The sequence below is a fragment of the Bos indicus genome, chromosome 5 (assembly GCF_029378745.1).
Source record: "Bos indicus isolate NIAB-ARS_2022 breed Sahiwal x Tharparkar chromosome 5, NIAB-ARS_B.indTharparkar_mat_pri_1.0, whole genome shotgun sequence".
NCBI classification, from domain to species: Eukaryota; Metazoa; Chordata; class Mammalia; order Artiodactyla; family Bovidae; genus Bos; species Bos indicus.
The window spans coordinates 25,254,205-25,278,928 of NC_091764.1; the positions used below are offsets into that span (position 1 = coordinate 25,254,205).

The 24,724-nt window shown below is 38.8% G+C and overlaps 1 long non-coding RNA gene across 1 annotated transcript in view; it reads left to right on the top strand.

The window, feature by feature from the left end:
• Positions 1 to 91: 91 nt before the first annotated feature.
• LOC139183071 (uncharacterized) overlaps positions 92 to 24,724 on the top strand; it is a 49,631-nt gene continuing 24,998 nt past the window's right edge. The window contains exon 1 of the long non-coding RNA XR_011566537.1: positions 92 to 671. This is a non-coding gene — a long non-coding RNA (uncharacterized lncRNA). The remainder of the gene's footprint in view (positions 672 to 24,724) is intronic.

The window sequence follows — 24,724 nt, forward strand, 5'->3', positions numbered from 1 at the left end:
CGGCGGCGGCGGCGGCGGCCCGGTGGGGCGGCTACGTCAGTGGTGACGCCGCGGCCGACCCCGCCCCCAGCCGCCTCCCGGCCTCGGCGCGGCGACTGCGGGCCCGCGGGTTGGCGGACTGAGGTGTGCGGGAACCCGGCGCCTAGGCGCCAACTAGGCATCCCGGAATAGACGTTCCCCTGCGCGACCTGTGGCTCAGCTCGGAAGGCAGAAGCTCCTCCCGGGCGGGCTTCGCACCTGTCGTAGCCGTCGGGGCCTGGGAGAAGGCATCAACTCCAAGATGCAACCCCAAGCTACTGAGATGCAAAATATTCCCGGGACATTTACTCCTTCATAGAATTTCTGTCACTCAGCGTCGAATTGGTTGACAGAAACGCGCGGCCATCTCGTTTCGGAATCTGCCCACGTTGACTGGCTTAGAAAGTTTTCAAGAAAACGTTTCCTTCCCGAGGAGGCAGCCGGGTGTGAGCTCAGCTGGCAGTGACTGCTTTGAATTTGGCTTCCTCAGACGGCAGTTGGGCAAATAAGTTTCCAGAATGGGAAGTAAAATGTTGCCTCTGTCCAAAATGACTTTACCTGAAATTGCCGATTGAAGGTAATGAATTAGTTTCCGAAAAAATCGAAGCGGAGAGACTGAGGGAGAAAAATCTGGAGAAAAATCAAGCCGACAGGTACGGAAAGATTAATCCAGTAGTATTTATTGAGCTTTTATTATACTTTGCGCTGGGCTCACAGCCATTTGTGCTTCGCTACCTCGTGGAGAGGATGGAAAATGGAAAGACGCGATAACCAGCGATACAAACGTGCAAATTTAATATGTTAGTGGGGTACAGTATCTTGCAGTATATAAGCAAGCAATACTGTTGTTCATATCTTTTAATCAACAGTTCCATTTTGGGAAATATCTTTCAATGGTATGACTTTTTTAAAATGAGCACACAAAGGTATTCATAGGGTATTATCCAAAACTGTCCCAACAACAAAGATTTGAAGGGAAAAAAATTCTAACCAAAGGGAAAAGTCTAACATCTAGGATACTGGCCTCGGGAATTATTCTGCAGATCACAAAATGGTAGTAGCTTTATCAATTAATAGTTGAAAGATACCAAATATGTACATAAAGGTTCAACTGCATAAAATGTAATATTCACTAAAGGCTAAAGATAAGGAATGGATTTGTATAGCTTAATATGCCTTTCATTCCTTTTTCTATATACTTAAATGCATTATCTTTCCAATTCAAGTCTGTCCCCCTAGTGTATTCCTCCCACTCAAAATACACACTGCTGTCTTGTAATGTTCCCTATTATCTTCATTTGTAAAATGCAATGAATTCATTATGTGAGAGCATCTCTTAAAAGCATATATTTCCTATAAGTATTTCTAGCATATGGTATAGATTTCCCTGTGGTTCCTAGTAAGCTAACTATAACAAGTTAAAATCCTTGCTCCTATTTTAAAGTCATAAAACCCTTTCTGAAAGTTCATTTGGCAGACTCTATCAAGATTGCCACCTTTGTAGTAATTCAACTTTCAGAAATCCAAAAAGTTTTTACCTGAGATTCAGGCAACTTAGAAGGCTTCTCACCTCACTGTTATTTAGAATAGTGAAGATCAAAGACATGTTAACTGTTGATCATTGTTGGAACAGTTAGGTACATCTGGAATATTCACAGGACAGAATATTATATAGTCACCAAAAATCTTATTTTCAGAAAGTAAGAAATGAAGGAATATAGATCAAGACAGCTGTGTCTGTCATTCCCATTCCTCTAAGAGGTTCCTTCATAAATTCTCTTCTGGTGCGACATGATCTCTTCTCCCTCTTTGCAGCAGTTTGTGGATTGGGATGGACACTAGATCCAAGGGCAGTCGTTCTGTAGGAAGCTTGTGAAGCTCTCCACAAACACCGTGCAAGGAGAAGGAGGGACTGAGGTGGATTGAATGATGGTTTAAAGGTGCATTGAGTAGGCAAGTGATAGATGCCAGGCAGCAAGAACCACAAAGGAGCTAAAGTTATGAATAATCAGAGGATATAGGGAGTAGAGACTGAATTATAGGGAGGTAGCAGTAGCAGGGGTCTTAGCAAAATTCTGAGTAGAACTGCTTGAATTCTAGGAGCCTCCAAAATAACCATATGAAAGTAAAAACTAAAAGCGAGATGCAAAGATGTACTGAGAGGGAATGGGACATATGTATACCTATGGCTGATTCATGTTGTGTATGATAGAAACCAACACAACAGTTTAAAGCAATTATCCTCCCATTAAAAATAAATTAAAAGATATATACTGCATTTTAAAATATGTGAAAATTATTCACATTTAACATTTGGAAGGAATAAATCAGCATTTCAATAGTGGTGGCGAGATTACAAGTAATTTTTGTTTTTACAACGATCATTTTTAAACACTTAGAATGAGTACCATCAGTAATCAAAAATTCTAATTTTGAAAATAAGTCCTATGTTGTTGTTATGTGGTTAAAGTCCCTAGCAGCCAGAATTTCAGAATTTTCTGAGATCATAAATGCCTTTAAGGTCTTGTAAGGACTAAAATAATTTGATGATTTGATTAAATGAACAGCAGGAGGTAAAATGGGAAGAAGATGAAGCAAAGGCAAGCTGAGTAAGGCATAGGTGGAGAGTACTGAAAAGGATGTCCTGAATAAAATCTCTTTGATACAAAGGTGTAAACTAGGGAGAGGGGGACTGGAGATAAATTATCTGGAAATCATTGTTAATTGGGTTAATAATTAAAGAATAGTAATGGGATAGTTTATAACATAGCCTTTTCCTTATTATTACTATCTATTCAACTTTGAAATTTCTTCAGCTACCATTTTCTTTCAGGTCTTACTAACCTAGTCCTAAAATATGGTATATCTAGCTTGTTTCCTGAGCATCAGGACCTCTCTATTGCAATCTCATTGTTACATCATAAAAATCATTCTTCTCATGTAATTTCTCTATTTATTGTTTACCTACCACATCAAATCTAAACTTTTAATAACAACCACAACAAAAATCTCTGTCCCTTCCCATCTTTATCAACTGACTTCCCCAAACTTATCAGTTGTATTCTCAAATCCTTTCCCAAATCTGCCTTTTGACTGCCAGGAAGTCAATCTCCTTAAGTCTCCCACACTTCAGGCTCTTCCCATATTTAAATCATGGCAGATGTTTATCTCCCAAATAGAAAGCCCTTTAACTTTCACTCCTGCAAATCATTAAAATCAACCTCTTTGGGAGCCTGCCTAAAAGCTCTCACCTCTTGGAAACCACTTTCCTAGTAACAACGGGACTTCCAGATTCCCCATCCCCCAACCCACACTAGTATATTATTATGCAGTCACAGCTTTTGTTCCACGCCTGGTTCTGTCTCTCTGCATTGTAACTTCTTCAGGGGCAAGGACTGTGCACTTGTCTCCATTCATATACCTCACTCAGTACAGTGCTAACTAAAAATACTCTTAAAAAGTTTAATGGATTAACAAAATCAGAAATTCTCTAGCATAATATGAAATTGTGGGAAAAATGTGGAGGGGTTTCCCTTGTCTCCACAGTCTCCATATGGGGGAAAAATGGCAACTTGCCTTTTTCCCAAGATAAGCAGACAGTTTCCTAAACAAGATTAAAATTTAATGACTCTAATACTCAATTCTGAGGCCATATACATCTTCTGAAATGGGTGCAACACAAACGTTTCTATATCCTGAGAAGAGGATATGAACGAATTGAATACAAAATAGACTGCAAATTTTGCAAACATTAGAGTTTCTTTTTATGCTTTGATTTGTAGAATTTTCTAGTCCAGTCTTTCATGAATGAATTTATGAGCTTGTTAACTTTGAGGAAACTACTTCCAAGGATTTCCAGAGTTTTACATACTGAATCTTCATATCTAAAGTTATATAAAGTTATTAATTAAAGTTATGACAAATATTTTTTGAGTACCTATGAGCCTGGTACCATGGATTAAATGGAGGAAGTGGGCAAGAATACTGAAGAACTCAAACCTAGTTTGAGTAACTTGCAGCAAGAAGTTCTTCTTTTAACATCCTCACTGCCTCTACCCTATTCAGTTTCTTACAAATCCTCAGGCTGCTTGTGCCCAGGGCTTTACCTCCGCCTATCAAGACCTTTTTGTCTTTCCTCCCATCAAACTTTTCCCATTTTGTTCTAGGACAAAAAGTATTCCCAACCTTCCATTTTTCTAAGGAACCCAATTACCATGTACTAAACTGACCCACTTGTAATAGCATCCAGTAATCTTTTTTGCATTTCTCTCTATTTAGGCCTATGCTCTAATGGAACTTCTTGTAGATACTCGTAGAGTATGGACTTGCTAGGGCTTCCCAGGTGGCGCAGAGGTAAAGAATCTGCCTGCCAATGCAAGAGATGCAAGAGACACAGGTTCGACCCCTGGGTTGGAAAGACTTCCTGGAGGAGGAAATGGCGGGGGGGTGGGAAGATTTCCCAGAGGAGGAAATGGTAACCTACTCCAGTATTCTTGCCTGGGAAATTCCATAGACAAGAGAAGCCTAGTGGGCTTCTGTCCATGGGATCACAAAGAGTTGGACGCGACTGAGCACACACGCAGACACATGGACTTTCTAAAATGAAATTTTAAGCATTATAGCAGATTAGTATGATAGATATTTTCTTAAGCCAAGACACATTTCCAGGGTGATAAGCTCTGTGTGTGTGTGTGTATACAGTTGACCCTTGAAAAAACATGGGGTTTAGAGTGGCAACCTCTCCTCCAAGTCAGAAATCCAAGTATATGTTTACAGTCAGTGTTCCATATCCTGTAGTTCCTCTGCATCATCAGATTTAACCAACTGCAGTTCCTATGGTACAATATTATTTATTTATTGATAAAAATCCGTGTGTAAGTGGACCTGTGTGGTTCACACTTGTGTTGTTCAAAGGTCAACACATAGATAACTATAACATGTTTATTTAGTTATAATCACAACATAAGTTTATCTAGTTATTTTTATGGCTTTAAATATGTTGCATGTTTTATCTCTATCTCCTCTGTAATGTTGGGAAAATAGTATTTGTCCCATCTTCCTTACAAGGATATTTTAAAGTATCAGATGAAGTTTTGCATGTGTAACCCTTCCTTAAGTGTAAAGAGAAAAGTAAATGTATTTATCATTTTATTAATATTTCTTTTAGGATTATTACTACCCTAGAAAGTTCCTTGAGATCAAGAACTGAGTTTTGTTCGTATTTATAATCCTCTAAATTGAGTTTTGCTTCTGTACTAAAGTGACAGTCGGAGGATAAATACTATGAGGTTTCAAAATCATTACAGTATTCTGAGAAACATGCAGACAATGTTTTAGTCCCCCTTTCTTACAGAAAGTGAAGAGGGTCTAGAAAAGGAGAGTGAGAGAGAAATGAAAGGGAAAATGTTAGGGGTGGACATTTTACCTTTTAAAGTTTTAGTAAACTGTGCCAAAAGATACTAGTAATCGTTCTTGAAGGAAGATTATTGAGGTACCTCAGTTTTACTTTATATCCTATACATACCTTTAGGTTCACATCTTTAAAAAAAAAAAGTAGAATAAGGAAAGCATAGGTGGTTAACCATAGCTGTTTGTGTTATTACTTATATCTTCCCAAACCATTTGGAAATTGAAATCCTTCATTGTTGCTCCTGGGTTGTTAAAAACAAGAAAGCTGAATAGAAAACAGCAGTCAAGGCAGTGGGTAACTTCATCATATAAAGGAAACCATGAACTGTAGATTCAGGATGTATGTATGCAGTTAAAAAAACAAACAGTTCTTCACCTGCAAGAGCTAGGATGATCACCCTGCTTTTCTCTGCCATCTTAAGATTGCTTCCTTTCAGGTCAGAGTTCCTCTTGGTAATAACCGCTGGTTCAGCCATCTGTAAGCAGTGTCTATAAGCTTCCCTTCCCTCAGCTAACCAGAGCTTTCCAATTCCTACTCCATGATCTTCCCAACCCAGGGATCAAACCGGCATCTCCTATGTTTCCTGCATTGGCAGACAGATTCTTTACCACAGAGCCATCTGGGAAGCCCCTTATTTCATGTAGGTTATATTAAACCAGAGCTTAATGAAGTCTTAGAAAACCACATTTCCATAGTATATTTAAGGCACAAGGAGATTGTATGTGAAGTGGATAGCCCATCTACTTCATTTTATCTTTGATCCTGGAACTAGTACTTACAGAACTAAGCAGAATGACACTTGAAACAGATTTCTTAATTTTCAAAACTAAATATGTGGCTCCTGATCTTTAGAAAAAATAATGACAGATGAGTCAATCAGAAAAAAAAAAGTGACATGAACGGTTTTGGGTTTTTTTTTTTAATATATATAAAGTTTTCTTTTTTTGTCTATTTGTATGAAAACTCTAAAATACCTCAGGAGTGATCATAGGAAATTTGTATAAATTCACCATTATGAAATTATCTCTTCTCTTCTTAAAAATCAGAAGTGAAGTGAAGTGGAAGTCGCTCAGTTGTGCCTGACTCTTTGCAACCCCATGGACTATACAGTCCATGGAATTCTTCAGGCCATAATACTGGATCGGGTAGCTGTTCCCTTCTCCAGGGAATCTTCCCAACCCAGGGATTGAACCCAGGTCTCCTGCATTGTGGGCAGATTCTTTACCAGCTAAGCCACCATGGAAGCCCAAGAATACTGGAGTGGATAGCTTATGCCTTTTCCAAGGGATCTTCCCACCCCAGGAATGGAACCGGGGTCTCCTGCATTGCAGGCGGATTCTTTACCAGCTGGGCTACCAGGGAAGCCTTTTAAAAATCAGTGATAGTCATAGTATTAAAGGATGACCTACACATATAACTTACTTGCTTACGCCCATAACATTTTTATTGAATTAAGATGAAATCTGGTTTTAATATTATCACTTATGGGGCTTCCCTGGTGGCTCAGATGGTAAAGAATCTGCCTGCAATACAGGAGACCTAGGTTCAACCCCTGGGTCATTTATTAGCCAATCACAAAGTTAAATTGTACAAAATAATTATAATTTTAACTAGTCTTACTGTGAATATTTTCCCCATATTATTTTGTTTAATATAACCTACATGAAATAAAGGGCTTCCCGGATGGCTCTGTGGTAAAGAATCTGCCTGCTAATGCAGGAAACATAGGAGATGCCGGTTTGATCCCTGGGTTGGGAAGATCATGGAGTAGGAAACTGCAACCCACTCCAGTATTTTTGCCTAGAAAATTCCATGGACAGAGGAGCCTGGCGGGCTGCAGTCTGTGGGGTCGCAAGAGTCAGACATGACTGAGTGACTAAGCACGCATGCACGCACATGAAATAAAGGTTAGGATTATTCCTACAAAAAGGCCTATAAAGGATGCTTTTGCTGTGTTGGTGTGATGGGATGCCAGAAAAGACCAAGCTTCTTTGACTTGGTTCTCAGAGTCAGAAATGCCCACATTATTAAACAGTTTAAGAGGCCCCAGGTTAAAATGCAAATCTGGGAGGAAGTAATTTGTTAAACTGTTACTAGTTCTGATATATTAGTGTAACTTAATGAATTAGAGAAGTTAAGATTGCTCTGAAAATAATGAGAAATAAGTTGTTAAATTTGGGGAATAAGGAGGGAAAATGAGAACTGTGCATGGATATTATGTTGACTCTGGGAGGGCCTCTGGGAGGCCTGATCAAAAGTGGAGCAGCATCAAGACCCAGGTCTTGGGGAAACAGAAAGAGGGAATCTGAACGCATGCAAAACTTTTTGTGGAAGACTAAGTGCTAGTCATGAAGTCCAACCCCTTAAAAACCTACCCAAACCCCAAAAATTCTCTAGGAAAAATAACTCTTCATAATCAACTTTATACTTAAGAAAAATTTTTAAAAAAACCTCCTTTGCAAGTCATTTAACCTTCATGCCTTCAATCTCTCTACCTGAAAATAAGAATTACAAAACTGATGGCACATTCACTTTGTTTTGGGAGGATTATGTGAAAGCTTTTGTAAGCTATGAATCTACATGAATTCAAGGTAGATTATAAGTCTGAAAGGAGGATAAATAATGTTTCTACTTAATTTATAATTTATATTGACGTCAATAAAAATCAGATGTAAATTGTTTTATAACAATTTTTAAATGGTAATAGATATCATTTTTAAATAATAGATATCATTTTAAATGATAATTTAAAAATGACAATTTTTAAATGATAAATATAACAGTTTTTAAATGATAATAGTTCCCAACAGATGTTAGGTGCTAATATTATTGAATCTTATCCTAATATGTGAGGGGGATGTTTGTGTGTGTTCAGTCATGTCTAGCTCTTTGCGGTTACATGGACTGAAGCCTGCCAGGCTCCTCTGTCAGTGGAAACTTCAGGCAAGAATACTGGAGTGGGTTGCAGGTTTCCATTTGCTATTCCAGGGGATCTTCTCGACCCATGGATCGAACCCTGACTCTCCTGCAATGGCAGGTGGATTTTTTTTTTCACCACTGAGCCACCTGGGAAGCCCCAATATGTGAGGTACTTTGTTGCTAAGCTTTTCTTGTTCTGTATCTTGCGTTCTCTTCCCTTTCCCTTGGTCTTTACCATCTGCCTTAAAACGTGCAGTTTTTTACAGCTTGAAAGAAATTGCCTGTCCTATTGCTTCTTGTCTCAGCCACTTTGTTTCTCTTCTCCTTTACATCATCAATGAGAAGCTTTTATCAGTAGATCTCAATGGCATAGAAATAATCTAGTTCACATGAGACTACATTTAATTACAATCACTAAAAATTCATTCTCCATATCTACTTAGAGATATGGCTCACCTTCCCATGCCCACTTTACTTACCAATTTTTAATTCATCACCAAAGAGCTCTGTAGAAATCGTAATAGCTTTATATATTGTCAAGCACTAATGGAACATTTTTCGTGTTTGTGAGTTAGAACCCATGGAGCAAGACAGTCTCAGTCATATTTTTCTCAATCCTGCCATCTCCATTTTTATTTGTTTTTGTTAGCCACTTATGATCAGGCTTCCCACCTTTCTGCTTTGAAAATGTTCCCTTAAAACAGGGTATTTTTTGTCAAATTCAAAAGCCAATGATATTCCTTCACCACTGGCTAAAGTTGATCACCCTTTGCTTGGTAATGCACTCTTAGTTTTTATTCTGAAGACCTATGCAGGCATCAGGACAGAGTGAGAACAGTTTGCTGCTGCTATTCCTGCTACTGCTGCTTTTACTTAGTAGTTAGCTTATATTCACTATTTTTCTCTCCTTTAAAATTTTAGATTTATTTTTTACTGAGGGAATTTTGCTTATAACATTATGTGCGTTTGATGTGTACCACATATTTCTGCTTCTAGTCTCTAAGCCCTACACAGTGTGCTCACTCCCAAAAATGTAGTTTATAGTCCCTGTTTACTGTAATTCTCATAACTTTCCTATGGAGATCAGTTATTATCCTCATTTTACAGCTGAGGAAATAAGCTCAGAATTTAATCAACTTGCTCAAATTCACACAACAGAACAAGATCTGCTCTGGGAAGTATTAGGTTTAGCAATAGAGAAGAAAGCCTTTTCCTAACTGGATCACTGCATGCCCTATGTTTCTATATTTAGATTAAGTAACTTATTCATTTCTTTTCCTATTTATCTATAGTTTGGAGCATTACTGTACTTCATTTGCGAAGATGGCTTTTCAAGTAGTTTTTTTGCCCAAGTTGTCCATACGCAATTTATCTTAGTCCATTTTTTTCTTCTTTTTCGAGTTAACTGACTCCTGTAGAAATAGAAATGGAACCTCAGATTCATTTAGGCTAGACAGTGCTCTAACTACATACACTAAATCGAAAAGTATAGTTATCAGAAGTCAGTGAATGACAACATAGATTTTAAATTAACCTTTATAGTATAATTTACTCAACTTTTGACTGGGTCTGTTTATCGAAACCACTGTAGACATACGGTAGGATTTAGTTACATACATATTTTGTTTTCTCAAGTGAGTGCATAACAACAGTGTGATCTAGCTACAAAAGATTTCCTTAAGGTTTTTGTTGGCATGTCAGTGCTAACAATTGGAGCTTGAGTGTTTTAGATTTCATCTGAAATTAGTGGTTCAAATACAACAATAAATAGTTTTCATGGTTGTCAGCTCTGATTAATGTAACATTAAACCTCTTGAGTATATTACACCACTACTTTTGTTTTTAACTGACAAATTTGAAAAATAAAACAAAGACACAGTATCTGTCTTATGAACACATTAAATGTAGATCTTTGCTTTTTTCATTTAATGTACCCTTACATTTTTCAGAGGCATTTGGCTTTATTTCTTTAGCAGGTTTTTTCACTAAATCTTTTACCTATCTTACCAAAATGCCTTCCATCATTTAATTAACAAATCTGGTGGAGGGAAGAAAGAATTATGAGTTATCCGAAAGATATATTAAGGACATTTCAACATTAATAGAATGAGGAAAAGAATTATGCATTAATAATCTTCACTGCAGAACAATTTATACCTCTCAAAGGATTTTCATTTACCTTCTCCTTCATACTAAGAAGTATATAGCTGAAGAAATTAAGGTAATAAGGGACTTATCTGAAGCCACACAGCAACTTGCCCTAAGATTAGAAAACAAGTCTTCTTATGACCAGCCATTTCTCTTTATTGTGTACCTTATACATACCATAGAGATGATTTGAGTAATAGTTACTAAAACTTTTTCCCCTCTCAACTTGTGAAAAAAAGATGAATTTAAATCTGATTGCCTAAACCAAACAGAATAGTGTTTTGGAACCTCTGAACAGATTTTTTTTAATTGAAAAATGTTAAATTATGATTTATTTTCCTCTGATTTAGCACAGTGGTTCTTTCAGTTTCAAAGTTATACCCCCATCCCTTAGCTCAGTTCTTCAAAGTTACATCAAAGGGACAACAATTTTTCTTCAGAACACATTCTCAAATGTTATACAGACCACAAGACATCTTATTTTCTTGTATTTTACTGTATTTATCAAACTCATTTTTAATCTATTCACATTTTCTGAATAGAATTTTAGCAGTGTGCCCTACTCTCTTAAGAAAAATATTATCTAAACTGTGGGAAACTTATGTTTAAGATTTAGTGTCTTTTCTTAGATTTGTTATTTCATAGTGAATTGATACTTACAGTTTCCATGTCCAGACAGAATTTGTATAGATACAATCAGAAAACACAGTTTAGAGAATTTAACCTGCAGCTTATCTTCTGTTAGATGGCTGCCTTGCCAAGCTAATTTCACATACATTTCAAGGTGTCCAAATCAATTTAAAAGTCATTATATTATAATTTATAAAAGCTCTTCTACCATAATGTATTCACCCAGAGGTAAACTTATGACCTTTGAAAGAGTAAACAGAAAAACGGATACAAGAGGTCTCAAAGCAGAAACAGAAATGCATGTGTTCTCTATGTTACTCATTAAAATGGTGAGTATGAGGATCAGATGATTCATACACAAAGTTTACCTCCTCTTCCTGATGTGAGTTATATCCTCATTTACTTATCTACATTTGGTTGGGAAATGCATTGATGGTCACAAATCAGTTTCTTCTGATACATTCAGGGATGTAGGAAGTGTCTTAATAAGCACCAGCATCCAAACAGAAAGGATAAAACCTTTGGTCTGAATTTTGCAGATGAGACAGCTAAGTTGGGGGTAAAATGACTGGTCTAAAGTCATACAGTGGGATACTTAAGCTTCCGGGATTCCAAAGCAAAGCTATTGCCTCTCAGACTTAGTGACTCCATAACCAGGTCCTCTTGCTATTATAAAATTCTTTCTTGGGGCAAATCAAAATTTACTTATAACATTTATTCTGTGATCCTGTTTCTGCCCTTTAGGGCCTCACTGAATGAACTGTTTTCTCCATATCCTCTACTCCCACCCCAGTCTCTTTTATGTCTTGTACAGTTTAGGGTCAGAAGTGGCTTTGAAATATATCCAAGAATTTTTAATATCTTAGATTTTTCCCCCTGTCTTTTTAACGCCCACTTGTGGTTACTTGCAAAGGCTTTAACGTCTTAAATATCTTTTGTCCTTCCCTTCCTCCCAGTCCCCAATCTCCTCTTTTTTTCTTTTACTTCCTATTTTTTAGAATCATAATCTAATCAACCATTTATTTTCAATAACTTAGAATTATCTTTGAATCCCCCCATACAAACCCACCTGTTTCTGATCTGGGTTGCAGATGAAGCACCTTAGTTCAGAAATTTTAAATAATACCCCTAATGCATGTGTGCATGCTAAGTTGCATCTGATTCTTTGTGACCCCATGGACAGTAGCCCACCAGACTCCTTTGTCCATGGAATTTTCCAGGCAAGAATACTAGAGTGTGTTGCCATTTTCTCCTCCAGGGGATCTTCCTGACCCAGGGATCAAACCCACGACTCTTGCATCTTCTGCACTGGCAGGCAGGTTCTTTACCACTGCATCACCTGGTCTAGGATTTAAACTTAGGTGTGTTTGATTCTGAAGTTCAGGGTTGTTACACTATTTCACTAAAGCAGAGGAACCAGAGATCGAATTGCCAACATCTGTTGGATCATCGAAAAGCAAGAGAGTTCCAGAAACACATCTAATTCTGCTTTATTGACCATGCCAAAGCCTTTGACTATGTGGATCACAACAAACTGTGGAAAATTCTGAAAGAGATGGCAATACCAGACCACCTGACCTGCCTTTTGAGAAATCTGTATGCAGGTCAGAAAGCAACAGTTAGAACTGGACATGGAACAACAGACTGGTTACAAGTAGGAAAAAGAGTACGTCAAGGCTGTATATTGTCACCCTGCTTATTTAACTTATATGTTAAATAAGCAGTATATCATGAGAAATGCTGGGCTGGAGGAAGCACAAGCTGGAATCAAAATTACTGGGGGAAATATCAATAACCTCAAACATGCAGATGACACTGCCCGAAAGCGAAGAAGAACTAAAGAGCCTCTTGATGAAAGTGAAAGAGGAGAGTGAAAAAGTTGGTTTAAAGCCCAGCGTTCAGAAAACTAAGATCATGGCATCCAGTCCCATCACTTCATGGCAAATAGATGGGGAAACAGTGGCTGACTTTATTTTGTGGGGCTCCAAAATCTCTGCACATGGTGACTGCAGCCATGAAATTAAAAGACGCTTACTCCTTGGAAAGTTATCAATCTAGATCAATCTAGACAGCATATTAAAAAGCAGAGACATTACTTTGCCAACAAAGGTCCATCTAGTCAAGGCTATGGTTTTTCCAGTGGTCATCTATGGATGTGAGAGTTAGACTATAAAGAAAGCTGAGCACCAAAGAATTGATGCTTTTGAATTGTGGTGTTGGAGAAGACTCCTGAGAGTCCCTTGGACTGCAAGGAGATCCAACCAGTCCATCCTAAAGGAGATCACTCCTGAATATTCATTGGAAGGACTGTTGTTGAAGCTGAAACTCCAATACTTTGGCCACCTGATGTGAATACCTGACTCATTTGAAAAGACCCTGATTCTGGGAAAGATTGAAAGCAGGAGGAGAAGGGGATAAGAAGGTTGGATGGCATCACTGCCTCAATGAAGATGGGTTTGAGTAATCTCTGGGAGTTGCTGATGGACAGGGAGGCCTGGTGTGCTGCAGTCCATGGGGTCACAAAGAGTCGGACATGACTGAATGACTGAACTGAACTGAACTGCATTTGATTCTGAAGCTCAGAATCAATAGCTATTTCACTAAAGCACACTCAGATGTCTTTGAATGTCTGGAAATTAGACAAGTCATCTTAAAGGGGATTGCAAGTCCACATGTCTAATTTTGAGGTTATTTCTATGGCACCATGAGCAATATTAGCTTCGTCATTATAATCAAAGGATAGATTAGAGATAGATAAAACATCATTACTGTCTTCAAGGAACTAGATGTGATAGGGAAGACTGACAATACAATGTGGTCAGTGTTATAATAATGAAAAAAGGTCAGGGGCTTTGTTGAGGTTCAAACTCCTGTTGCTCCGTAGCCTTGCTATAGACAGTGACTAGTGTAGACAAGTCATTTAACTAATACAAGTTTAAGTTTCCCGGTCTGTAAAATGAAGGGGGTATGACTAAATTAGTGAACCTCTTAGTTATCAAAACTCATTGTTCATTTTCCCCTAACCTTTAGTTCTGTTTTTGCTTTTCCATTTGTTTCATTCATTCACTGACTCATTCATCATCGCTTCACTCCATCAGCATTTATTGAATACCTTCCAGGTTCCAGACACTGTGTGGTACACTGGGAACACAAAGAAAAGATACAGTAACCCTCTTCCCTCAAGAAGCTCACAGACTTGGAATACACATAAATTAAAGGAAGTAAATTGGAGACAGTAAATTCAATGTAGTTTCACAATAGAGTTGTTTACAAAAATTCTGTGAGAGTACAGCAAAGAGAGTACAAAGTGGGGATAAGGATGAGGAGGGGAAGATTTTACAAGTTGACATTTGTAGAGGCTCTTAAAAGACTGAATAGGTGTTTGCTAGGAGGAGTGTATATGGGAATTCCAGGCCAAGGGAATAGATCTTGGTTTCTTATATCTGCCTGCTCCTAATGTTTTTCTTCATCAAAATATTAACTCTTCTCTAGTTATCATCACAGTTGTTGCATATGCAGTACACTGATGATTTGGTTTCTTATAAAAGAACACCCTAAGTAAGGAATTCCTTGGAGGTCCAGTGGTTAGGACTCCATTGTTTCACTGCTGAAGGCACAGGTTCAACCCCTAGTCAGTCAACTATGATCCCACAAGCCTTGTGGCTAAAAAAAAGAATACCCTAGATAGAAGATGATGCCTTTTTTCATGCAAATGTTCTTAGTTATTAGATAGAAAGAAAAAGATACTTAAAGACCACAGAATTTTGTTCTCTGTAAGCCCATAGGACTTCTAAATGAGGAGTTTATACCTGTTTTAATAAAAAGAATCGACAAGGTTATTATAATAACCTGAAGAAATCACACACATACACATATAAGGTATTTTGCTAAGGGATTGAACTCATGTTTTCATACTCAGAAAGCATTATTCTTCTGAAATATTTAATGTGTATGTTGAGAGAATTGAAGAAGTTTGAGTATTTTCTGTAATATAAGCTATCTCCATATGGTGAAGCCCTGTAATAGTTCCACTGTTGAGCTTAATACCTTAAGTGTGAATTGTCTTTCATTCTACAAAAGATGGGGTTGAAATAAAGATATAAAATAGGTTCACGTTGGTGGTTTCATTACTTTTACCTTAAAGTATATGCTTTTAGGCTTATGATCTATTGTTTATCCCCAGATCCAGTTGGAATAATTTTCTACCAGTGAGACAGAACTTGTGATTCATCTACATACCCTAAAGAATAGATATTGTCATTGCTGGAGAGGGCAGACTTAGAAGCAAATTGGGAGACATTGCCTAGAGGTAGAATGTGCCTCAGTGTAAGGGAATACTGTCATCATTAGAACTGTCCATCAATACACTAATTTATTTTGTCTTGTCTTGGTTATTGTTTAAGGTTCACCAGATTGTAAATTTCCTTAGAGAAAGTGTGTCATTCACCTTTATATTCTTTCCTCATTCCCCATCAACCTAGTGACTGACACACGTTAAACATGCAATATGTTGAAATGAACTACTTATGAAATCATATGCTCTGAAATAATGTTATTAGGCAAAGGTTGATGACCATTTGCCAAGCATACTATAGTAGGTGACATAGGCCTCCTCCATCATGGTGTGTTAGAGAATGTTGACTATGGGGCTTGGGTTCATATCCAGGCTCTTATCATTTATTGGTTATATAATCATGAATACATCACTCTTCTGTGTCTTGGTTTGTGAATGAAATTGCATATCCACTCTATTCAAGTACACTGTAATCCTTTCCCTTTCTTCTACATGATCAATTTTCTTCTTTGATGGATTATTGCTAATACCATAGAAACATGCCATTATTTCTCCCATTTTAAAAATACCATCTCTTCACTAACCATTCCTCTGTTCTCTTAGTAGCAAAGGTCCTTTCTTCCCATTATCTTTTAAACTCATCCCAATCAGGCTCTCATCTCCGTCATTCCATAGAAGCAACTCTTTGTTGAGCTTCTGATAACAGCAGCTTCCACACTGTTAAATACACTGGTCAGTTAATTTTCATCATTAGGGCCATCAGTACAATTGATCACTTCTTCCTCCTAGAAATACTATCTTCTTTTTGCCTCCCAAGAATTCCACACACTCCTAGTTTTTCTCCTCCCTCACTGGTTGTTCCTTTTTAGGCTCCTGTGCTGAATCCTTCTCCTTTCCCCACCTTTTACATTGGAGAGCACCATTCGTTGGTCTTTACCTCGTTCTCACTTGGTGATTCCATCTGTGCTTGTGGTGTTAAATGTCACCTATGAAAGTGAAAGTTGCTCAGTCGTGTCTGACTCTTTGTGACCCATGGAATTCTGTATAGTCCATGGAATTCTCCAGGCCATAATACTGGAGTTAGTAGCCTTTCCCTTCTCCAGGGAAATGTCAACTAAATGAAGACAATTCCCATATTTTCCAACCCAGACTTCTCCTGTTAACTTCTAACCCTATATATCTATCTGAATTCAACATCCTAGTGGAAAGATTGAATAGATAACAAAACTTGACATTTGCAAAACTGAATTCAAAGTCTTCAAATCTGCTCTGCTATTGTTCAGTCACTAAGTCGTATCTGAGTCTTTGCAACCCAATGGACTGCAGCACACCAGACCTCTCTGTCCTCCACTATCTCCCAGAGTTTGCTCAAATTCATGTCCATTGAGTCAGTGATACCATCCAACCATCTTATCCTCTGTTCCCTCTTCTCCTCCTGCCCTCAGTCTTTCCTAGCATCAGGGTCTTTCCCACATCAGGTGGCCAAAGTATTAGAGCTTCGACTGCAGTGAATATTCAGGGTTAACTGGTTGATCTTCTTGCAGTCCAAGGGACTCTCAAGAGTCTTCTCTGGCAGCACAATTTGAGTGCATCAATTAATTCTTAAGTGCTCAGCCTTCTTTATGGTCCGACTCTCACATCCAGACAGGACTACTGGAGAAACCATAGCTTTGACTAGACAGACCTTTGTCAGCAAAGTCATGTCTTTGCTTTTTAATATGCTGTCTAGGTTTGTCATAGCTTTTCTTCCAAGGAGCAAGCATCTTTTAATTTCATGGCTACAGTCACCACCCATAGTGATTTTAGAGCCCAGGAAAATAAAAATCTGCCACTGTTTCCACTTTTTCTCCATCTATTTTTCATGAAGTGATGGGACCAGATGCCATGATCTTAGTTTTTTAAATGTTGAGTTTCAAGCCAGCCTTTTCACTCTCCTTTTCACCCTCATCAAGAGGCTCTTTAGTTCTTCTTCACTTTCTGCCATTAGAGTGGTATTATCTGCATATCTGAGGTTGTTAATATTTCTCCTGGCAGTCTTGATTCCAATTTGTGATTCATCCAGCCTGGTATTTCATATGATGTACTCTGTATAGAAGTTAAATAACCAAGGTAACAATATACAGCCTTGTTATACTCTTTTCCCAATTTTGAACCCTCAGTTGTTCCATGTCTGCTTCTAACTGTTGCTTCTTGACCTGCATACAGGTTTCTCAGAAGACAGGTAAGGTGGTCTGGTATCTCCATCTCTTTAAGAATTTTCCACAGTTTATTGTTATCCACGCAGTCAAAGGCTTTAGCCTAGTCAATGAAGCAGAAATGGATGTTTTTCTGGAATTCGCTTGCTTTCTCTGTGATCCAACAAATGTTGGTAATTTGGTCTCTGGTTCCTCTGGCTTTTTTCTAAACCCAGCTTGTACATCTGGAAGTTCTTGGTTCATGTACTGCTGAAGCCTAGCTTGAAGGATTTTGAGCATAACCTTGCTAGCATGTGAAATGAGCTCAATTGTATGGTAGCTTAAACATTCTTTGTCATTGCCCTTCTTTAGGATTGAAATGAAAACTTAACTCAGTCCTGTGGCCACTGGCAAGTTTTCCAAATTTGCTGATTTATTGAGTGATGCACTTTAACAGCATCATCAAATCTGCCCCATTTTTCCTCAGTTCAATAAGCAGCATTTCTGTCCTTTCAGTGGCATAGACCAAAAATGTTAGCAGCTTCCTTGGCACCATGTATCTTTGCTACCCACATTCTTCATCAAGAGATTTCTTCTACTTTCAAATTGTATACAGAATCCATTTCTCACTAGCTCCACTGCTATAACCATGGACCAAGCTACAGTCATCTCTTGCTTGGGTTATTGTAATAGCATTCTAGATAGTCTCCCTGCTTCTACTCTTGTTACCCTATAGTCTTTTCTCATCAAAACAACCAAATGGCTTCACGCTCTTAGAGTAAAAGCTAAAGATCTTTAAGGTCCTAAAGGATCTGGTTCCGCCCCTTCTCCATTGTGTTTTCATCTCTTATCATTTTCCTTATCACAGTGGTCTTTTTGTTGCACTTTAGAACAGATCCTCTGGAGAAGGAAATGGCAGCCCACTCCAGTATTCTTGCCTGGAAAATTCCATGGACTGAGGAGCCTGGTAGGCTACAGTCCATGGGGTCGCAAAGAGTCGGACACGACTGAGTGACTTCATTTTCAGGCAAGCTCCTGCCCCTGGACTTTTACACAGACTGATTAGACCCTCTGATTAGACCATTCTCCTCCCAGATATACTCTTTCATATAACACCTGTATTGACACTGCTGTTTAAAATTGAAGTCCTCCCCCTAGCACTTCCCAATATCCGTATTTATTTTTCCATAGTATTTTATACTTTTTAAATTACTTCATCATTCTAATATTATATTCTAAATGATTTGTTTATTATATATGTATATAAGCAAATTGTACATTGTCTCTCTCCTACTAGAACATAAATTATAATGAGAACAGCAACTCTTTTATCTGTCTTGTTCACTGCTGAATTTTCCGTACCTCAGAAACAATTTGGCACATGTTAGGCATTCTATGTTTTATGGAAGAAAGGAAGGAAGGAATTGAATATAAACAAAAACAATGTCTTGGTTTTACCTTCCTAAACTATGGTCAGGATCTAATGAAAGAACGGCTGACAGCCCTTGGTAAATCATGGAGCAACAATCAAGATATTAACATCAATAGTATGCCTTGAAGCCTTTTTGAACTTTTTCTATATGTGTCATTGAATAAGCACTGGTCTTATACCTCCATTCAGTTAAACTCTCAAGATTAAATTTTCCTACATAAGTTCATTTGATTATGGATGTTCATTTATGTTTCCTTTCAACTCTTAATGCAGCTCTTTGCTTATGCTCTAGCATAGTGCTACTTAAATTGTGTGGTACAGCTGTTTCTGCATATCCTTTGTGTATGTGTGATGCTGGCCGTCTTTTGTGTACATGTGTGTACACATGCATGAAGTACATATGTATGCTACATGTGCTCTTCAACCTGGCTCTCTCTGAGCCATCATTAGTCAGATCAGTAATGATGAAGTTCCTTTTATGAGGAATCAGCCAGAGGGTTTCCCAAGTTGCTCAGTAGTAAAGAATCCGCCTGCAGTGCAGCAGATACAGGTTTGATCCCTGGGTTGAGAAGATCCCCTGGAAAAGGAGATAGTAACCCACTCCAGTATTGTTGCCTGAAGAATTCTATGGACAGGGGAGCCTGGTGGGCTACAGTTCATGGGGTCGCAGAAAGTCAGACATAACTTAACAACTATAGCAAAGGCCAGCAGGAAGCTCCAGACAAGCCAGTTAATGAGGGTGAATGTAGGGCAGGGCCAGCAATGGATATTGTAGGCAGGATGACAGGTATTACATTTTTGAGCTTGTTTTCTGTTCATTTTGAGAGGCTTGAAAATTGAAGCACAGTGGCAGCCTGTTCTACCTGGGTCCCTTGCTACTCTTACTGCCATTGGCCAGGTAAAGGACCTGTCACAGAGAGGCAGGGAAATGGATTAAAAGGCATCTTCTTCAAGAGCATTTTGGAAAATTGAACTTTTATTTTTAGTCCTCAGAAGAAAATACACAGATTACGCTGTTTCTACAGGTTATGGGGTTTCGACTGAAAAATAATTCACCAAGTGATAGAATAATTGTCGTATGGGTCACAATAAACTGTGGAAAATTCTGAAAAAGATGGGAATACCAGACCACCTGACCTGCCTCTTGAGAAATCTGTATGCAGGTCAGGAAGCAACAGTTAGAACTGGACATGGAACAACAGACTGGTTCCAAATAGGAAAAGGAGTATGTCAAGGCTGGATATTGTCACCCTGCTTATTTAACTTATATGCAGAGTACATCATGAGAAACGCTGGACTGGAAGAAACACAAACTGGAATCAAGATTGCTGGGAGAAATATCAATAACCTCAGATATGCAGATGACACCACCCTTATGGCAGAAAGTGAAGAGGAACTCAAAAGCCTCTTGATGAAAGTGAAAGTGGAGAGTGAAAAAGTTGGCTTAAAGCTCAACATTCAGAAAACGAAGATCATGGCATCCAGTCCCATCACTTCATGGGAAATATATGGGGAAACAGGGGAAACAGTGTCAGACTTTATTTTTCTGGGCTCCAAAATCACTACAGATGGTGACTGCAGCCATGAAATTAAAAGACGCTTACTCCTTGGAAGGAAAGTTATGACCAACCTAGACAGCATATTGAAAAGCAGAGACGTTACTTTGCCAACAAAGGTCCATCTAGTCAAGGCTATGGTTTTTCCTGTGGTCATGTATGGATGTGAGAGTTGGACTGTGAAGAAAGCTGAGTGCCGAAGAATTGATGCTTTTGAACTGTGGTGTTGGAGAAGACTCTTGAGACTCCCTTGGACCGCAAGGAGACCCAACCAGTCCATCCTAAAGGAGATCAGCCCTGGGATTTCTTTGGAAGGACTGATGCTAAAGCTGAAACTCCAGTACTTTGGCCACCTCATGCAAAGAGTTGACTCATTGGAAAAGACTCTGATGCTGGGAGGGATTGGGGGCAGGAGGAGAAGGGGATGACAGAGGATGAGATGGCTGGATGGCATCATCGACTCGAGGGATGTGAGTTTGAGTGAACTCCGGGAGTTGGTGATGAATAGGGAGGCCTGGCATGCTGTGATTCATGGGGTCGCAAAGAGTCTGACACGGCTGAGCGACTGAACTGAACTGAACTGAAGAAAGATATAACCTTAGAACCTCTATTCTGTCAGCCAAAGAGCAGAAGTACTTGATGACATGACACTGAACTGTCTTGCCCTCTCTCCAGGGGATTTGGTTACCTGCATATGTTATTACCAGCCTACTTTTGTGAGGCCATGGTTGTGCTGGAGGTGATAGCTGACTCCGAGATTGATTTAGTCAATTTGGCTGGTTGGACAGGCATCTTCTCTGGGTCTCCCTACTTCATGTGTTTTCCTCCAGAAACCATGCTCTTTCAAAGAGGACTGCCTTCCCAGACACAGGTAGGGGTGTGTGTGTGTGTGTGTGTTTTAATGTCTTTCTCTCTCAGCTCTCATATTCCTGCATAAATCTAAAAGATTTTTTTAGAGTATCATGAAACACCATTGAGCTCAAGTTCCAGAATTATGAGTGGTTCAGAGAAGGTTTTCAAGGTATTAATTAGAATAAAATTTCAGTGAATTTGGATTTAAAACAGACCTTGATTCGAATTTTTCTTCACCTACAAAATGTGATCTCATAGATTGTTTTGAGTATTGAGTGAGATAATATATGTAAAAAGTAATAGATATACTATTCAGGCCTATGATGAATGGAAGGCTGTTGCTGATGGTAGGGATAGTACCTTGTGATTATGGTGACATATTTTATTGCTGAAAATTGCAGTAGCTACAATCAGAGGGAACTATAGTTTAAAGTGCTAAATTAGGGGCTTCCCTGGTGGATCAGTGGTAAAGAATATGCCTGTTAATGCATTAGGCATGGGTTTGATCTCTGATCCAGGAAGACCCACAAGCCACAGAGCAACTAAGCCTGGTGCGCCACAACTGCTGAGCCTGTGCTCAAGAGCCCAGGAGCCACAACTACTGAAGCCCACGTACTCTAGAGCCTGTGCTCGGCAACAAGATAAATCCATTGAAATGAGAAGCCTGTGCACTGCAACTGGAGAGTAGTCCCTGGTCTCTGCAACTAGAGAAAATTCTGTGCAGCAACAGCCAAAAATAAATAAATGAATAAAACTTTTTTTGTTTGAAATGCTGGATTAGATGGTAGCAGCTGATGATCCCTGACTCTGCCAACCACTGTGCCTTATTACAGAGTGGGGAACAATCAATTATCTTGACTATCCAGATTAAAGCTATGTTTGTCATACATCTACTACAAAGATAAAGGGGTAATTATATCTATGAAGTTTTATGTAATTTGTATATTTAAGCATGTTGAAGGAAATTGTTGTGGGAAGATGCTTTATCTCTATCATCCTCCACAGCAATGGGGGTGGGGAGCGGGGAGAAATTCTGCAGGGCCAGGCTTTGAGCTTCGCTGAGTCTGGAGTTTGGGTGTTGAAGAGAAAGGGGAAAGAGAAGTTGTAAATTATATAAGGAGAGGGTCTCTAGAGAGTCTTCAGGAAAGAGATACACATTTGAAAGTGAGAAATTTTTCATTAAGAAGCCAAGGATCACAGGGCTATGTCCTTACTAGTGAAGTCAAAGTTGCTCAGTCGTGTCCGACTCTTTGTGATCCCATGGATTATACAGTCCATGGAATTCTCCAGGTCAGAATACTGGAGTGAGTAGCCTTTCCCTTCTCCAGGGGATCTTCCCAACCCAGGGATTGAACCCAGGTCTCCCGCATTGCGGGCAGATTCTTTACCAGCTGAGCCACAAGGGAAGCCCATATTCTTTCTAGGTAAGGTAGATAGCATATTCCTGGGGAAAAAGAATAGGAAAAGAAAAATAGGGTTTTCAAGGTGATGTCTCTGGGAGTAGCTTACCTCTGACACTGAAGAAGGAAGTGCAACATAATTTCCTTTTTCTTTTTTTAGTGTTAAAAAAACTAAACATTTATTGGGCTTCCTGATAGCTCAGTTGGTAAAGAATCTGCCTGCAATGTGGGAGACCCTGGTTTGATTCCTGGGTTAGGAAGATCCCCTGGAGAAGGAATAGGCTACCCACTCCAGTATTCTTGGGCTTGCCTTGTGGCTCAGCTGGTAAAGAATCTGCTGGCAATGCAGGAGACCTGGGTTCGATCCCTGGGTTGGGAAGATCCCCTGGAGAAGGTCAAGGCCACCCACTTCAGTAGTCTGGCCTGGAGAATTCCATTCACTGTTTAGTCCATGGGGTTGCAAAGAGTTGGACACGGCTGAGTGACTTTCAGTTCACTTCACTTCAAACATGTATTGGCTTTATACAATGGCAGTTTTATAGGCAGTGAATTGGGTTTTTTAAATTTATTTTAATTGGAGGATAATTACAATTCTGTGATGGTTTTTGCCATACATCAACCTGAATCATCCATGTGTATACATGTGTCCCCCCATTTTGAACCCTCCTCCCACCTCCCTCCTCACCCTATCCCTCTGGGTTGTTCCAGGGCAGGGGCTTTAGGTGCCCTGCTGCATGCATCAAATTTGGAAGTGCAACGTAATTTCACAGTCCAGGTTCCAAACCCTAGTCTTCATTCTGTCAAACTGTGTACATATGATCACCAACTAGGAAAAAGTTGCAAGGAAAAACAGAAGACATACACCAACTGTTAAATGACCTTTTCTCTAATTGGTAGAATCAGGGGGATTTTATTGTTCTTTTAAAATTCTTTGTAGTCATTTCTACATTTTACACTAAACGTGTTATTTCTATAATAAAATTTTCATTTTTAAAATATTTCAGAAGGTCTGTTTTCACTCATCCGTCCAGATGGAGCCACTGTGTTAATAGTTGCTATTATTTTATAAGCACTCACTTACATGTCTGTGGATTATGCAAGCAGTTTTATCAGTGTTTTGTCATTTAATTCTCTCAATAAGTCCATGAAGTAGAGTGTTATTCCAATTTAAAAGATGATATCACTGGGATAAGAGAGATCAAATAACTTATTTTAGGTCATGTAGCTAGCAGATGGCAATACCAGAAAGTGAATCTAGGAAGTTTGACAGCAGAGATTCCTATGCGTATTTATACTGTGTTACAGTGTCCTGATCTCTACACACACTCAGACAAAGGAGATGCTCTGCCTTGGGTCTACTTTTATGTATATCACACACAAGTTCTGTTTGGTGGCTTCTAGACTATTTAAAAAAACAATGTAAATAGGCTTTCAGATGCTCTTACAAGAAATTTTTGTTGTTGTGGTTTTTCTTAAAATTCTTATGAAAAGGCAACTATTTTATTAAGAAGATAAACTGGAGAATTGAATTCAGATATACACATAAAGATTTGTTTTTGACAAATGTGAGTAATATTGCAAAATCCTGTGTTATGTCACTAATGTAGCTTTTGCTTTTTAAACCCTGTCTCATGGAGCTAGGTTTTTAGTCCCTATGCTTGAGTGTTTTTAGAATACTTGGAAAGCAGTAAGAAATGACATTTTTTTTCTTTAGTGCAAAAGTGTGTAGGAAAGATACTGATTGGGAATCAAGCAAGTGGTTGGTTTAGTCACTAAGTCATGTCCGACTCTTACGACCCCATGGACTGTAGCCCACCAGGCTCCTCTGTAGGATTTTCCAGTTGAGAGTACTAGAATGGGTTGCCATTTCCTTTTCCAGGGGATCTTCCTG